This window comes from Capra hircus, chromosome 2, assembly GCF_001704415.2.
Source record: "Capra hircus breed San Clemente chromosome 2, ASM170441v1, whole genome shotgun sequence".
In the NCBI taxonomy this organism is placed as follows: Eukaryota; Metazoa; Chordata; class Mammalia; order Artiodactyla; family Bovidae; genus Capra; species Capra hircus.
The window spans coordinates 127,861,654-127,880,917 of NC_030809.1; positions in this window are offsets into that span (position 1 = coordinate 127,861,654).

Sequence of the window (19,264 nt, forward strand, 5' to 3'; positions counted from 1 at the left end):
AGAGTGTTTTGCCTATATTCTCCTCTAGGAGTTTTATAGTTTCTGGTCTTACATTTAAATTTTTAATCCGTTTTGAGTTTATTTTTGTGTATGGTGTTAGAAAGTGTTCTAGTTTCATGCTTTTACAAGTGGTTGACCAGTTTCCCCATCACCACTTGTTAAACAGATTGTCTTTTCTCCATTGTATATTCTTGCCTCTTTTGTCAAAGATAAGGTGTCCATAGGTGCATGGATTTATCTCTGAGCTTTCTATTTTGTTCCATTTATCTATATTTCTGTCTTTGTGCCAGTATCATACTGTCTTGATGACTGTGGTTTTGTAGTAGAACCTGAAGTAGGCAGGTTGATTCCTCCAGTTCCATTCTTCTTTCTCAAGATTAGTTTGGCTATTCAAGGTTTTTTGTATTTCCATACAAATTGTGAAATTATTTGTTCTAGCTCTGTGAAAAATACCTTTGGTAGTTTGATAGGGATTGCCTTGAATCTATAGATTGCCTTGGGTAGTATTCTCATTTTCACTATATTAATTCTTCTGATGCATGAACATGGTATATTTCTCAATCTATTAGTGTCCTCTTTGATTTCTTTCACCAGTGTTTTATAGTTTTCTATATATAGGTCTTTAGTTTCTTTAGGTAGATATATTTCTAAGTGTTTTACTCTTTTCGTTGCAATGGTGAATGGAATTGTTTCCTTAATTTCTCTTTCTATTTTCTAATTATTAGTGCGTAGGAATGCAAAGGATTTCTGTGTGCTGATTTTATATCCTGCAACTTTACTATATTCATTGATTAGCTCTAATAATTTTCTGGTGGAGTCTTTAGGGTTTTCTATGTAAAGGATCATATACCTTCAAACAGTGAGAGTTTTACTTCTTCTTTTCCAATTTGGATTCCTTTCATTTCTCTTTCTGCTCTGATTGCTGTGGCCAAAACTTCCAAAACTATGTTGAATAGTAGTGGTGAAAGTGGGCACCCTTGTCTTGTTCCTGACTTTAGGGGAAATGCTTTCAATTTTTCACCATTGAGGATAATGTTTGCTGTGGGATTGTCATATATAGCTTTTATTATGTTGAGGTATGTTCCTTCTATTCCTGCTTTCTGGAGAGTTTTTATCATAAATGGATGTTGAATTTTGTCAAAGACTTTCTCTGCACCTATTGAAATAATCATATGGCTTTTATTTTTCAATTTGTTAATGTGGTGTATTACATTGATTTGCAGATATTGAAGATTCCTTGCATCCTTGGGATAGAGTCCACTTGGTCATGGTGTATGGTCTTTTAAATATGTCGTTGGATTTTGAGTGCTAGAATTTTGTTAAGGATTTTTGCATCTATGTTCATCAGTGATATTGGCCTGTAGTTTTCTTTCTTTGTGGCATCTTTGTCAGGTTTTGGTATGGGTGATGGTGTCAGGTTTTGGTAAGGGTGATGGTGGCCTCAAAGAATGAGTTTGGATGTTTACCTTTCTCTGCAATTTTCTGGAAGAGTTTGAGTAGGATAGGTGTTAGCTCTTCTCAAAATTTTTGGTAGAATTCAGCTGTGAAGCCGTCTGGACCTGGGCTTTTGTTTGCTGGACGATTTCTGCTTACAGTTTCAATTTCCGTGCTTGTGATGAGTCTGTTAAGATTTTCTATTTCTTCCTGGTTCAGTTTTGGAAAGTTGTAGTTTGCTAAGAATTTGTCCATTCCTTCCAAGATGTCAATTTTATTGGCATATAATTGCTGATAGTAGTCTCTTATGATCCTTTGTACTTCTGTGTTGTCTGTTGTGATCTCTCCATTTTCATTTATAATTTTATTGATTTGATTTTTCTCTCTTTGTTTCTTGATGAGTCTGGCTAATGGTTTATCAACTTTATTTATCCTTTTGAAGAACCAGCTTTTGGCTTTGTTGATTTTTGCTATGGTCTTTTTTGTTTCTTTTGCATTTATTTCTGCCCTAATTTTTAAGATTTCTTTCCTTCTACTAACTCTAGGGTTCTTCATTTCTTCTTTTTCTTGTTGCTTTAGGTGTAGAGTTAGGTTATTTATTCGGCTTTTTTCTTGTTTCTTGAGGTATGCCTGTTTTGCTATGAACTTTCCCCTTAGCACTGCTTTTACAGTGTCCCACAGGTTCTAGGTTGTGTTTTCATTTTCATTCGTTTCTATGCATATTTTGATTTCTTTTTTGATTTCTTCTGTGATTTGTTGGTTATTCAGTAGCATGCTGTTCAGCCTCCATAAGTTGGAATTTTTAATAGTCTTTCTCCTGTAATTGAGATCTAATCTTACTGCATTTTGGTCAGGAAAGATGCTTGGAATGATTTCAATTTTTTTAAATTTACCAAGGCTAGATTTATGGCCCAGGATGTGATCTATCCTGGAGAAGGTTCCTTGTGTACTTGAGAAAAAGGTGAAAATGATTGTTTGGGGGTGAAATGTCCTATAGATATCAATTAGGTCTAACTGGTCTATTGTATCATTTAAAGTTTGTGTTTCCTTGTTAATTTTCTGTGTAGTTGATCTATCCATAGGTGTGAGTGGGGTATTGAATTCTCCCACTATTATTGTGTTATTGTTATTTTCCCTTTTCATACTTGTTAGCATTTGTCTTACATATTGCGGTGCTCCCATGTTGGGTGCATATATATTTATAATTGTTATATCTTCTTCTTGGATTGATCCTTTGATCATTATGTAGTGTCCTTCTTTGTCTTTTTTCACAGCCTTTGTTTTAAAGTCTATTTTATCGGTTATGAGTATTGCTATTCCTGCTTTCTTTTGGTCTCTATTTGCGTGGAATATCTTTTACCAGCCCTTCAATTTCAGTCTGTATGTGTCCCTGTTTTGAGGTGGGTCTCTTGTAGACAACATATATAGGGGTCTTGTTTTTTTATCTACTCAGCCAGTCTTTGTCTTTTGGTTGGGGCATTCAACCCATTTATGTTTAAGGTAATTATTGATATGTATGATCCCATTGCCATTTACTTTATTGTTTTGGTTTCGAGTTTATACACCCTTTTTTTGTTTCCTATCTAGAGAAGATCCTTTAGCATTTGTTGGAGAGCTGGTTTGGTGGTGCTGAATTCTCTCAGCTTTTACTTGTCTGTAAAGCTTTCGATTTCTCCTTCATATTTGAATGAGATCCTTGCTGGGTACAGTAACATGGGCTGTAGGTAATTTTCTTTCATCACTTTAAGTATGTCCTGCCATTCCCTCCTGGCCTGAAGAGTTTCTATTGAAAAATCAGCTGTTATCCGTATGGGAATCCCCTTGAGTATTATTTGTTGTTTTTCCCTTGTTGCTTTTAATATTTGTTCTTTGTGTTTGATCTTTGTTAATTTGATTAATATGTGTCTTGGGGTGTTTCACCTTGGGTTTATCCTGTTTGGGACTCTCTGGGTTTCTTGGACTTGGGTGATTATTTCCTTCCACATTTTAGGGAAGTTTTCAACTATTATCTCCTCAAGGATTTTCTCATGGTCTTTCTTTCTTTTTGTCTTCTTCTTCTGGGACTCCTATGATTCGAATGTTGGGGATTTTAACACTGTCCTGGAGGTCTCTGAGATTGTCCTCATTTCTTTTAATTCATTTTTCTGTTTTCCTCTCTGATTCATTTATTTCTACTATTCTATTATCTACTTCACTAATCCTATCTTCTGCCTCTGTTATTCTACTATTTGTTGCCTCCAGAGTGTTTTTGATCTCAATTATTGCTTTATTATTATATACTGACTCTTTTTTATTTCTTCTAGGTCTTTGATAAACCTTTCTTGCATCTTCTCAATCCTTGTCTCCAGGCTATTTATCTGTGATTATATTTTGATTTCAGGATTTCGGATCATTTTCACTATCATTATTTGGAATTCTTTATCAGGTAGATTCCCTATCTCTTCCTCTTTTGTTTGGTTTGATGGGCATTTATCCTGTTCCTTTATGTGCTGAGTATTCCTCTGTCTCTTCATCTTGTTTATATTGCTGTGTTTGGGGTGGCCTTTCTGTATTCTGGCAGTTTGTGGAGTTCTCTTTATTGTGGAGTTTCCTCACTGTGGGTGGGGTTGTATGGGTGGCTTGTCAAGGTTTCCTGGTTAGGGAAGCTTGTATCAGTGTTCTGGTGGGTGGAGCTGGATTTCTTCTCTCTGGGGTGCAGTGAAGTGTCCAGTAATGAGTTGTGAGATGTCAGTGGGTTTGGAGTAACTTTGGGCAGCCTGTATATTGAAGCTCAAGGGTGTGTTCCTGTGTTGCTGGAGAATTTGCATGGTATGTCTTGCTCTGAAACTTGTTGGCCCTTGGGTGGTGCTTGGTTTCAGTGTAGGTATGGAGGCATTTGATGAGCTCCTGTTGATTAATGTTCCCTGGAGTAAGGAGTTCTCTGGTGTTCTCAGGATTTGGACTTAAGCCTCCTGCTTCTGGTTTTCAGTCTTATTTTTACAGTATTATCAAGACTTCTCCATCTATACAGCAACATTGATAAAACATCTAGGTTAAATATGAAAAGTTTCTCCACAGTGAGGGACACCCAGAGAGGTTCACAGAGTTACATGGAGAAGTGAAGAGGGAGGAGGGAGTTTGAGGATCTGAATGAGATGAGGTGGAATCAAAAGAGGAGAGAGCAAGCTAGCCAGTAATCACTACCTTATGTACACTCCACAGTCTGGGCCACTCAGAGATGTTCATGGAGTTATACAGAGAAGAGAAGAGGGAGAAAGGAGGTGGCCAGGAGGATAAAGGGGTGAATCAGAAGGAGAGACAGATCGAGCCAGTAATCAATTCCCTAAGTGTTCTCCACTGTCTAGAACATACAAAGAGATTCACAGAGTTGAGTAGAGAAGAGAAGGGGGAGGGAGGAGATAGAGGTGACCGGATGGAGAAAAAGGAGAGTGCAAAGGGGGAGAGAGCAGTTAAGCCAGTAATCTCACTCCCAAGTAAAAATGGGTACTGAAGATTGGGTTCTTTAAGGTACAAAATTGATAACAAATACCAAAAAGCAAAGATTAAAAACCTAGAGTAGAGGTTGGATTTTCAAAAATACAATATTAAAGAAAAGAAAAAAAAAAAACCAAAGTCACAAAAATTATTACAAATATATAAATATGAAGTTTGCTTTAAAAAATAGGGTCTCTTTTTGTTTTTGCAAAGTAATAGTACGTTATAAAAATGAAAATTAAAGGAGTAACAGAGGACTTACAATTTTTAAAAAAAGAATGATAGAAAAAATAGTAAAAATATATCTAGGACTTTCTCTGGTGTTGTTATGGGCAGTGTGGGGTCAGTTCAGTTCCTTGGTCTGGCTTATATTTCTCAAGATCTATAGGCCCCTTCCTATGTAGTCGGTACTAATTACAGGGTTTTAATCTATTTCACCTGTCACTTCCAAGGCAGTTCCCTCTGTTTTAGCTTCTTCTGTTTGCTGGTCTCTTCAGTGTCTGATTTCTGCCCTGACACAAGGGGGCAATGGTGGACACTTTTAGGCTCACTTGTTCAGTCGCACCGTGGGGAGGGAGGGACGCTGCAAACAAACAACACTGGTGTGTGCACACAGTGTCTCAGCCACACTGGGCCTGCCCCTGCTCACGGTGCATGTGCCTTCCCTGCCCGCACTGCTCAGGCTCTAGGTTGCTCTGCTGGGAACTGTCCAAGGCTGGCCCTGGGCTGCATGCACCTCCCAGGTCTAAGCTGCTCAGGTTCAGGCACTCAGGTAGTCCTCAGAGGCGCAGACTCGGTTGGGCCGGCGTTTTGTGCCCTTCCCAGGTCCGAGCAGCTCAGGTGATGAGGTGTTTGGCGAGCGTGGTTGCTCTAACTTATCGCCTCCCCCGTCCCTGCCGCTCAGTTTTCTGGGTGTACACCCAGCACACCTTCTCAGGTGGATGTTGACCGTCCAGAACCCCAAGAAGTCTTACTTAGCGATGAAGCCTGCTTGCAGTTTGGTATATAATGTCTTTCTGGGGCTGTGATTGCCCCCTTACGGCTCTGGCTGCCTGTCACCAGAGGGGGATGGTCTGCAGCCAGCTGTTCAGTCCTTTGTTCTGTGAGCGGGCCTGACTGTGTCTTAGGTTAGGGCTTTTCTCAGGGTAGCTATCCCATAGTCTTGTTTGCTAGCCCAAGTTAGTTTGCTTAGATTGCCCTCGGGGCATTCAGGCCCAGTCCTTACTCTAAGCAATGCAGCCTGCACCTCCCTGCCCAGCCCTCGCTTCCTAGTGGCGGGTGCAAGTGTCTGCACTGCTTCTATGTCAGGGGAGTTACCGTGGGACTCATAATCTGTGGGTTTTAATTATTTATTAATTTTTCCTCCCAGTTATGTTGCCCTCTGTGGTTCCAAGGCTCGCCACTGACTCGGCAGTGAGAGTGTTTCCTGGTATTTGGAAACTTCTCCATCCCTTCCTCTTTTGTCTCTCTTTTTGTCTTTTATATTTTTTCCTACCTCCTTTCGAAGACAATGGACTGCTTTTCTGGGTTCCTGATGTCCTCTGCTGGCATTCAGAAGTTGTTTTGTGGAATTTACTCAGTGTTTAAATGTTCTTTCGATGAATTTGTAGGGGAGAAAGTGGTCTCCCCATCCTATTCCTCTGCCATCTTAGGACCGCCCCTCTGGCCTCTTTTGTCTCTCCAATTTTTCTTTGAGTTGCTCTCAAGACTGTCTTTTGACATCAGCAATTTGACTGTGATGTTTCTGAATTTGGATCTCTGAATTTATCCAACCTGGAGTTCACAAAACTTCTCAGATTTGTCGATTAATAATTTTCATCAAGTTTGGGAAGATTTCAGCCATAATTTATTTTAATAATTTCCTGCTCTTTTTCCTCTCTTCTCTATGGATCTCCCATTATGCATCTTGATGTGCTTAATGGTGCTTCACATTACTCTGGTGCTGTGCATTTTTTTTTAATTCTATCCTTCAGATTACCTAATCTCTTTCAATCAGCCCTCAATTTTGCTGATTCTTTCTTTAGCGGACTCCAATCTAGTGTTCATGCCATCTCTTAATGTTTCGTTTTGGTTATTGTAGTTTTCAACTAAAGAATTTCCATTTAGTTCTTTTAAAAAATAATTTCAATTTCTTTATTGATATTTTCTATTTCATGAGATAGTCATCATATCTTTTTTCAATTTTTTAAATATGATTTCTTTTAATTCTTTGAATATATTTATAATGGCTGTTTTGAAGTCTTGTCTGCTGACATAAACATCTGGGCCACTTCAAAAGCAGTTTCTGTTGTTTATTTTTTTCAGCGTGTGGTTAGATATTATGTTGCAGCAACACAGGATGTTGATCCCTCTACTTCTGAGATATATTGTTGTTTTTTGACTGGTCATTTATTTATTTGCTTAGTGATATGCTTGAACTGATTCTTTGAAGTCTATTCCCCTCCCCCCCCCACCCCGAATATGGCTATGAGACAGCTGATATTCCTGCTCAGAGTTTTTTCTTGTTTTTATCTTTTATCCTGGTTACCTAAGGGTTGCCCATGGATCAGCATAAGCCATTTATTACTCAAAGGTTGTATTAAGCTTCCTTAGCCAGTTGGAATTTTAATTTTGACTACTAGATATGTGTGTAGCTTAGAGGCTGCAATCACAACTAAAGGAGTTTATGTTTTTGCCACATGTTCAGCCAAATATGGGTAGCATGGATTTTCCCTCTGCAGTCACTCCTGAGAAGGCATGATTTTGGCCATCCACACAATCTTCCAGTCTGCCAAGGATGGGTGCAATTTAATTTTTAAGCTTAGTTTCCTGTGAGTTGCCTTTCTGTAATAGTCTGCCCAGACTGCCACAGCAAGCTACCATAGACGGGTTGAAACAACAGAGATATATTTCTTACAGTTCTGGAGGCTGGATGTGTCAAGTAAGTTTGTCTCAGATAAGTCTAAGCTAATCTTGCAGGGTAAGTTTCTGGTGAGGGCTCGCTTCCTGGCTTGCAGACGGACATCTTTTCACTGAGTCCTCACATGGCAGAGAGAGAGAAAGAGGAGAGAGGGAGATGGAAAAAGAACACTCTCTACTGTCTCTTGTCATAAGGAAAAGACACTAATCCTATTGGATCAGGGCTCCACCCTTATTGCCTCCTTAAACCATAGTCACTTCCATAAAGACCCTATGTCCTATTACAGTCACGTTGAGGATTGAAATTTTAACATATGAATTTTGGTTATACACAAGCTTTCATTCTATTAATATAACAACTATGTCAGAGTAGCTTATTTTTCATCCAGTGGCTGATCAGAGTTGTTCTTAAGTCTCTAGTGTCATTGAGACTTTTAACTCTTATGATCTCTTTGTGGTTTGGGAATGCTTTCAGTCCTCCCCTACACCCTAGTCTAATTGCTCCTGCTCTATGAGTAATAATTAGTTAGAACAAGGAATCTTTCAATGACATCCACTTGGCATAGAATTTCTATTCCCATCCTCAGCCTCAGTTGGAAACCAAAGCCTGGAGTGGGATCTGAGGAAAGAGAGAGGATTTATCTTCTTGGCTGTGGTTTCCTGGATTAGAACTCCTAGAGTAGTTTTCATAAGATATAGCTTGAGATGAACAAGAGGCAGGGAAGTTGGGGGAAGGTGGTTGTAGCTCAAATGTCATAGGCTCTTGCTACATTTACTTAGATTTTGAAGATTTACTTGAATGAATGTTTCTAAATTTTCTCTATGCCCCTAGGACAATTTCCAGAGGTTTAAAATTCTGGCTTTTTTCTAGATAATTTTTATAGTTGAGTGATTTATGAGAGAGCTTCTATTGAATTTTAGGGGTTCCAAGGTGGCTCAATGGTAAAGAATCCGCCTGCCAGTACAAGAGATATGGGTTCCATCCCTGGGTCAGGAAGATCTCCGGGAGAAACAAATGGCAACCCACTCCAGTATTCTTTTTTTTTTAATTTAAATTTATTTATTTTAATTGGAGGCTATTTACTTTACAATATTGTATTGGTTTTGCCATACATCAACATGAATCTGCCACAGGTGTACACATGTTTCCCCATCATGAACCCCCGTCCCACCTCCCTCCCCGTACCATCCCTCTGGGTCATCCCAGTGCACCAGCCCCAAGCATCCAGTATTCTTGCCTATAAAATCCCATGAACAAAGAAGCCTGGAAGGTTATAGTCCATGGGGTGGCAGAAGAGTCAGACACAACTTAGCCATTAAAATAACAAAAATTGACCCCTCACTTTATTCTGCAAGTACTCTATTTATAGATTTTTAAAACTGGAAATGAATTTGGATATTTTCATTTGGAATCTTCCCTGGTGGCTCAGAGGTTAAAGCATATGCCTGCAATGCAGGACACCTGGGTTCAAACCCTGAGTCTGGAAGATCCCCTGGAGAAGGAAATGGCAACCCACTCCAGTATTCTTGCCTGGAGAATCCCATGGACTGAGGATCCTTCTGGGCTACAGTCCACGGGGTTGCAAAGAGTTGGACACGACTGAGCGACTTCACTTTCTTTCTTTCTTTCTTTTCATTTCAAAGTGAAGGAATTTACCTCAGAGTGACTTATACAGAGATACAGGCAAGATAAAGGGAGCACTAGACATCTCCATAAAATAGATTTGAAACGGAGAAGGAATTTGTCACTACGGTTTCAAAATTTTATCATTAACATGAAAAAATAAGTCGTTAATGATTTCAAAGTATTAAACTGAAGAAGTAAGCAACACACAATAATATGCAATATTTTTTATAATTTGTGACTTTAAAATTTGTTTCTTAAAAGAAATGAAATTACATTATGATGTAATTTTGATTACATAATTCCATTATGATTCAAGGCTCTTTAAGGTTATTCTATCAAGCTAATGTGCAAACTCATTTATTTTACATTTGATTCATTATTAAATTTTATTTTAGTATTTTGCCATTATACTTGAGATCATCATCCTAGATAGGTAACTTTTCCCCTTGTTGAACATTTTCTTCATTTTGGAATGGCTGCTATTTTATATTATTTACTTGGAAGTTAAGATTGTTATTGTTATTCAGTTGCAAAGTCATGTCTGACTCTTTGCGACTCCATGAACTGTAGCCCTCCAGGTTCCTCTGTCCTCTACTATCTCCCAGAGGTTGCTCAAATTCATGTCCAAAGTTAAAATTAGTAAATAGAATTAGATATATTTTTTAAAATAATTTTATGATTTCTCTTCAAGTACACTTGCTAATTTGTATTTATTGAATATGAAGCTCTAATAACAATTGTCATAATGATCTGCTTCCTGAGATTCTCTTGTAAAATTTTAATCAGGTTTTAACAAAAAACTTTTTCTCTTTTACTACCACGTTGCTAAAGCTGTAGTCATTGATTTCTTTCAAAAATATGATAACTAGTAAAGGCTAAAAATATTCATTCCAGATGCAGACAAAGATGAAAACATAGCCATAATTTATTGAGCTTTATAATTTAGCCAAATTTAGAGGAGTCTCAATATTTTAGTAATATTTCTACCATTTAATCACTTCATTCATTCATAATTTTAAAAGCTGAAATTAAAAGAACTTATTTTCTAGAACCTCTAGGACATGAACTCTGCATTTAAATACTTGACAGATGACATTAGGAAATCATTTAGCATGGCTGATCCTTTGGCAACTGAAAAAGAAATGATGTGTACATATCCATTATATGCTGAGAGGTTGTTTCCTCATACGACTCTTAATTTCCTTCTAATATTTACTCAGCAAGTATTACCTGTAATAGTAATAAAAATAGTTCTCTATCTGTTCCAGTTTACTTGTGAACATTATAACACTGGCTTGAAATAAAACTCCAATCCTGCTGAAGAAGTGAAATGTCACATTTTCAAAAATAGGTAAACAAATGCATTTTTAAAGCTTAGTGTTTTCAATCACTTTCTGCTTTGTGTATTTTTTGAAGGGACCCTGGGAGGGAGATATATATATATATATATATATATATTCACATATACTTTCTAAAATACTGCTCACATAGCAGTCAAAGCTAAACTATGCAAAGGAAAGGTCAGACTTCAACAGATAATTCCTGTTTCCATGGAAACTGATGAGTTAGGAAAAAGCTGTAAGTGCTTATAAATAATCATGGGTTCAGAAACATCATTGCCTTCTTTGGCAGGTGTAGTGATCTCACCTGAGAAAGAGCAAGTTCATAGATTATTCCTAAATGAGAATTTCAAATATTAGTAATAATTTATCTGTCTTTAGTTGACATCTATACATCCTACTCCATGTCACACTCCTCAAATGAAAGGCTGCTATGAGGATGAATCAGATATTATCATTGAAGTAAATTACTTGATGATTACACATGCTTTTTTCATTAGTGATCACATATTTGTATCTTTTGACTCCTGGAAAAGTAAACAAGATGCTAAATGGTTTAACCTATGGCCTGTGGATGTTTGTTTTATTGTTAAGGATTCTATGTTAGGAATTCTAGTCCTTTATGCCTTTTATACAGTAACATAAGGAAATATCAATTATATTCTGGCCATGTAGAGCCAAGGGAGAGCAATTTAAATGGTATCAATCATTAATGAGAAAATATTTGATGGTATATTATTTTCAGTTCAGTTCAGTTCAGTTCAGTCGCTCAGTCATGTCCGACTCTTTGCGACCCCATGAATAGCAGCACGCCAGGCCTCCCTGTCCAACCCCAACTCCCGGAGTTCACACAGAGTTGCATCCATCGAGTCAGTGATGCTATCAAGTCATCTCATCCTCTTTCGTCCCCTTCTCCTCCTGCCTCCAATCCCTCCCAGCATCAAAGTCTTCTCAATGAGGTAACTATTCACATGAGGTGGCCAAAGTACTGGAGTTTCAGCTTTAGCATCATTCCTTCCAAAGAAATCCTAGGGGAGGGGGGTTCATGTTTGGGAACGCATGTAAGAATTAAAGATTTTAAAATTAAAAAAAATAAATAAAAAATTAAAATAAAAAAAATAAAAAAAAAAAAAGAAATCCTAGGGTTGATCTCCTTCAGAATGGACTGGTTGGATCTTCTTGCAGTCCAAGGGACTCTCAAGAGTCTTCTCCAACACCACAGTTCAAAAGCATCAATTCTTCGATGCTCAGCCTTCTTCACAGTCCGACTCTCATATCCATACATGACTACTGGAAAAACCATAGCCTTGACTAGACTGACCTTAGTCGGCAAAGCAATGTCTCTGCTTTTGAATATGCTATCTAGGTTGGTCATAACTTTTCTTCCAAGGAGTAAGCGTCTTTTAATTTCATGGCTGCAATCACCATCTGCAGTGATCTTGGAGCCCCCCAAAATAAAGTCTGACACTGTTTCCACTGTTTCCCCATCTATTTCCTGTGAAGTGATGGGACCAGATGCCATGATCTTCATTTTCTGAATGTTGAGCTTTAAGCCAACTTTTTCACTCTCCTCTTTTACTTTCATCAAGAGGCTCTTTAGTTCCTCTTCACTTTCTGCCATAAGGGTGGTGTCATCTGCATATCTGAGGTCATTGATATTTCTCCCGGCAATATTGATTCCAACTTGTGTTTCTTCCAGTCCAGCGTTTCTCATGATGTACTCTGCATGTAAGTTAAATAAGCAAGGTGACAATATACAGCCTTGAGGTACTCCTTTTCCTATTTGGAACCAGTCTGTTGTTCCATGTCCAGTTCTAACTGTTGCTTCCTGGCCTGCATACAGATTTCTCAAGAGGCAGGTTAGGTGGTCTGGTATTCCCTTCTCTTTCAGAATAGGTAATTGAATTTGATAAAAGAGCCAAGCAACCAAGGTGGAATTGGATTGGGGCTACTTGAAATGATAATATTAGAGTTATTTATTCGTGTCAGCATTTGCCTATTTTCACAGTAATATTTTTATTATTAGACCCACATTGATAACAATCCTCTTGCTAGGTATTGTGGGTAGAAATGCTAGTTACTTTAATACCATTCCCCCCCTTTCGCTTTATTTTCCAAATATTTCCCCCCACATCTTACTTTATTTTCTTTCCTTGTTCTTTGAATTTGCCAAATTATCTTAAATTTATGCCAATACAATTAACAAGACAAGTTCATAAGGATACTATAAAAATTATTCAGGAATATCCAAGCTGTATCTTTCTTTTTCCAAATACCTAATAAAATACCTTTGAATGAATCTTAACAAGCTTGAGATGGAAATCAATGAAAATAAATTTGTGTGTCAATCACTGATAAGAATCTAGGGGATTGTTTACTAAAGAGAGCTGGCTGGAAGCTCAAATGCAAATCATAATTGTTTTACAAGTGGAAATACTGTAGAACAAACCATACAATGTGTAGGAAAAAACAAATTCTCCTTCACGCTGTCTTCTGCTTGTTTCAGAAAGTCCACTTTTATAAAAGATGGAAAAAAAGAGTGATTTGTTTCATCCCTATGTCTGTGTGGTCGCGTCTGACTCTGTGATTCCATGACTGTAACCCACCAGGGAATTTTCCAGACAAGAATGCTGGAGTGGGTTGCCATTTCCTACTCCAGGGAATCTTCCTGACCAGGTATCGACCCTGAGACTCCTACATCTCCTGCATTGGCAGGCAGATTCTTTATCACTACCACCTGAGAAGCTCCCTTATATACCCAGTAAAATTATGTTATTATATATATAAACCATCACTACCACCTGAGAAGCTCCCTTATATACCCAGTAAAATTATGTTATTATATATATAAACCATCACTACCACCTGAGAAGTTCCCTTATATACCCAGTAAAATTATGTTATTATATATATAAACCATCACTACCACCTGAGAAGCTCCCTTATATACCCAGTATAATTATGTTATCATATATATAAACCATCACTACCACCTGAGAAGTTCCCTTATATACACAGTAAAATTATGTTATTATATATATAAACCATCACTACCACCTGAAAAGCTCCCTTATATACCCAGTAAAATTATGTTATTATATATATAAACCATCACTACCACCTGAGAAGTTCCCTTATATACACAGTAAAATTATGTTATTATATATATAAACCATTAATATATATGGTTTTGTTTGATGGTGCTGTAAATTATAACAACTACTCCTGTTATAACAAGTCATAAGATATAAAAATATGGTAACTACATATTTTAAACTCTTGCAACCCGAGTGATAGTGAATCAGAGATGTACAAAACCAAAGAACTGTATAATACTTCTAATACTGTAGCAGTTTTTTAAGTGATAGGTGAAAAGTACCCGGAATAAAAGAATAGAGGGGGATAAAAAACAACCATGCAAAAGAAGATGGAATTCTACATTCAGTTTTCTTCTTTGCATCACCAAGCCCTACCCATCTTTTAAGATAGAGCTCAAAGTGAAAATTCCAGATTTGAAATAATGACTACTGTCTTTTTTGTGCTTTCAAAATACTTTGCTCAAATTGCCAATATATCACTTACAGTGTAGAGTTAAACCCCACCACATTCAACTTTCTAGTTCTAGTGTTTGCTATTTTGCCTGTCAAAAAGTCATCAGTCAGTGCATGTCTGCTGAGCTGAATTGTATCTTTCAGTCTCTCTTTCTCTTAAATCTAGTATTCAGGATTTAAGAATAAAACCTATAAAGACTTTAAAAATTGAGGTTAATTACAGTCTGACTTCACAATGATCAAAGTCTATTACCTATAAATAGTGTCTATTATCTATATCTAATAGATAATCTATTATCTATAGATAGAGATAAATCTATATTGTCTATTTTATTATCAAATACAGTATCTATTTTGATAATAGAAAGAATTTATTAATCAAAGAAGTCTATGACTAGATATATTTTTGCCTACCAAGGTCAAAATAAAATAGGTGTAAGCTATAAAGAATAGCTTCAGACAGAGTATGCACCTTTGAAAAAGACCACTCAACCGTCTTTTGGGGAGTTTCCTAAAACACATGGCTCATTTTCTTCCATGGACTCTATAGTTATCTTTACTAAGCCTTCTGTACTATGTTAAAACTTTGCATTGTCGACTAAATGATATACAATGTGAGAGTTGAGAGGCAAGTTTTACTTGGGGCAAAATGAGGACTGTAGCTGGGGAGATAGTACCGCAGATGACTCTGAGAGACTGCTCCAAAAAGGCTGTGGGGGAAGGTCCATATATAAGATTTTGGCGAAGGGGCAGCTCAGTTCAATCAAGCCCTCTCCAGAAGCACAGATTTCAGTCTCTGAAGAGGCAGATGGCAAATGCCCTTTTTGTTGTTGTTCAGTTGCTGGCAAAGGCTCTTGGCAAGTGCCAATTTGTAGCTGATAGCATCAATTTAAACAAATGAAAAAAAAAATGTATGTGAAAACAATGTCCTTCCTTCCTTTATAAACTAACCTGGGAAATATCCTTTTAGAAGTTTTCATGTTTGTTAGCTTAATATTTTTCAACATAATTACTCAAGTTGTGATGAATTTTTATCACCATTATTGTTTTACCATTATAAGTAATACAAGATGATATGTATTATGTGTGCTATCAACTTGATGTGAGAAAAATGCATGCTGCTTAGCATTGTTCAGTTATAAAGTATATCTGAAGCTTTCACTTTAGATTGTAAGGCAGCCTTAACTGAGCAGGATAAGAAAGGGGATATGTTATTTAAACCCTCATGCCTGAAATAATGTTTTCCTCTTCAACTTTTTGTACTTGAAATCTGACTCTAAACTAATTTATGCTTGAAAAACTAAACTGATGTTTCTTTTCATGAAGAAATCAATAGCAAAATATTAGGGCTAACACTAAGCACATAAAAAGTCAATCATTTTTTGTATGTATTAAGTGTTACAGACATATTTAACCTCACTGAAAACAAAGATTTAGATTTACTAATTTTAGAATCCTTAGAAATAGTCACTTTCAATATTATAAACTAAAAACTCTGTTTTCTTTGCTAAATTAAATATTATTTTCAATAAGTTTGATCCTTAGGAAATAGTCATGATATCTCAACAATAGTCTGACTTGTTCTAGAAGCTTCTAAATGTCATTCCAAAGTTGGTAAGATATATGGATGCATTACCATATTCCTGTACATGTAAATAGGCCAACCTCACTGTTATTTCATTTACAGAGAGAGCACATAATCCATTTTGGACCATCTATCTAACTTTTATCATTGCCCTGTAGTTCAAGGTGATTATATACAAGAACTACAATTTCTATGATTCTGTTCCTGCTGCCAGAATATCTTGTGGAAAATATAAAAAGAGTGATCCAAGTCAGAGACATCTTCAAAAACTCAATAGTTGTTACAGAGAGTATCACGATAGTATCCTAAATTCAAAAATTGTAAGTTATCAGGGAAAAAGATAACAGTGATAAAAGAGAAAGATAAAGTGAGAAATATTTACACAAAAAGTAAGTACAATTTGGAAAGCGAAAATAATTTATTTGATTTTATATTAATATTTTAAATTATTAAAATAATTTACTTGATTTTCTGTTAATATTTTAAATATTTTATATGCATATATGAGGTTTGAATACTAATGTGTATATATATGATATACATGTGGCATATATATTTACCCCTATTGATTGTGTATGTATAACCCACTATTGTCCCCTCTTTTTCATACATAATCAGTTTGTTTTATATCTGTTCATAATGTTTGAATGAATGGATAGCTATATATATTTTAACTTCATATGCATAAAGTAGCAAACTATACACATGACTTCACTCCTTGCTTTTTTACTCAAAAATGTACCTTGGGACACATTTTACACATCAGCTCCAGTATGTAAAGAATGCTATATTTCATATGCAATAAATATATAAATAAATCTAGACACAGATGTTAATTACAAATAACTCTAGAGGGATCCTAGTTATATATGTAAATGTGAAATACAACTCTATAAAACTTCTAAAACCAATACAATATTGTAAAGTAAAATAAATAAATTAAATTTTTAAAAATTTTCTAAAGGAAAACTTAGGTTAAATACTATGTAACCTTAAATTTGATGATGAGTCTTTAGATATGGACGTGACCTATGAAGGAAAAACATTGATAACTTGGACCTTATTAAAACTAAAAACCTCTGATTTCTGAAAGACACCATTGAGAATATCAGAGATCATCAGAGACTTGAGGAAAATATATTGACCACATATCTAAGTCCTTATATACAAACCATACAAAAAATAACTTAAAATTCTACAAAAGTGGAAAAAAATGAAAAATGAGTAAAAGATATGAACAGACACCTCACCAAACAAGGTATATAAATGGCTAATAAGTATATAGAAAAATGTTCAAGGAATTGCAAATTAAAACGAAAAGAAGATGCCACTACACATCATCAGATAGACAAAACAAAACTTTAAAATACCAGATGTTAGGAGGATGCAAAGCAGTAGAAACTGTCGTTCGTTGCTAGTGGTAATAAAAATTGATAAAAAAAAACACTTTTGAAGACAGGAAGTTTCTTCCAAAGCTAAACATAATATTATCATACAATCCAACAATTGCTTTCTTAGATATTTATCCAGCAGATTTGAAAACTTATATATACATGCAAAGTTTATACCAGCTTTATTGATAATCATCAACAATTGAAAGCAGCCAAATATCCCTCAATAAGATATGTTAAATGAACTTTGACATATCTGTGAAGTGGAATAGTATGCAGCAGTAAAAAAAGTGAGCTATAAAGCTACAAAAAAGACTTAGAAAGATCTAAATGCACATTGTTAAGTCAAAGAAGCCAATTTGAAATGGTGACATACTATAGGATTCCAATTATATGACATAATGAGACTGGCAGAAGCATAGAGATGATATGGAGATCAGTGGTTGCCAAGGCTTCCGGGGACTACAAGAGGATCGAATATGTGAAGCACAGAGTTTATTTAGGAAAGTAAAACCATTCTGTATACTACAATAGTGGACACACAGTACTATACCTTTGTAAAAATCCATTGAACTTTACAACATGAAGAATAAATTTTAATATGTGCAAATTTTTAAAAAAGTATTTTTAAATGTCAAATGATCCCAGGATAGAATTCATAATGTGATACAACAATTGAACTGTGTAATAAATTTATGAAACCAACTCACTGAATGGAATAAGGAAAAGATGCTGACCAAACTTTGAAGATAAGGGGAATAGGTAAAACTAGAGGCAAAAATGACCCTATACTATTATTCTACTTTGTATTCCAGTACTTTGGCCACCTCATATGAAGAGTTGAGTCATTGGAAAAGACTCTGATGCTGGGAGGGATTGGGGGCAGGAGGAGAAGGGGACGACCGAGGATGAGATGGCTGGATGGCATCACTGACTCAATGGATGTGAGTTTGAGTGAACTCTGGGAGTTGGTGATGGACAGGGAGGCCTGGCGTGCTGCGATTCATGGGGTCACAAAGAGTCGGACACGACTGAACGACTGAACTGAGCTGATTATTCTACTTTGTGGGTTAGAAATTCTAAAACTGCTGTATATATATTAAGACTGAACAATTGATTAAATGGATGGTAGATGATGAGAGAGAAATTTGTCACTGTTGCAGTCAGAGGTTACAGATAAGTGAGGGGAGAAGGCTAGAATAATCCATATGGTAATGGATTACAGTTAGAGACATTGCATCAACTCACAATTAATTTTGCATAGACTTAGACACAGATGGTTATATATAGAAATACACGCACACACACACACACTCATGAGTTGGTATACGCACATATTATTTTCATGCTTTATCAACAGAGAGAGCTGAGAAAAAAATGGCACACCGGTAGCAATAACACTTAACACTCAACACTCAAATCTTGGTTTCTGATACTATTCACCAACAAAAGAAAACAAAATTCTTAAAAGAAAGGACTGACTCTAGGATTGGAGAAGGCAATATAGATGATCCTTTGGATCTTGTATTGCCAGAAAGTAATGAAGTGTTCCAAAAGAGAAAGGAAGAAAGAGAGGAAGGAAGGGAGGGAGGGATGGAGGAAAAGCGAAAGGAAGGAAGGAACCCATGGTGAATGATGAGGGTATGTTCAAGAATAAAAGAGACAAAGGAACCAACAGAAAGAACTCTCAAAAACCAAGCCTAAGACAATTTGAGAAAATATAAATAAATTAGCATTAGACTGTAGCTTAAAATATAAAATTAATAACCATAAATCCTTACTGATATAAATAAATGACTGAGTAAATAAACAAACTGGAAAAATTGACAAATCTCTGTGCAGAAGAAATTCAAGTAATTTATGTAGATTCTTGCCTCTCAAGGAGGTGGAATATAACTTTTCACTCATTTTAGGCTGTGTATAGTGATTTTTTTTTTTTTTTCACCAAGAGTACAATGTGAAAA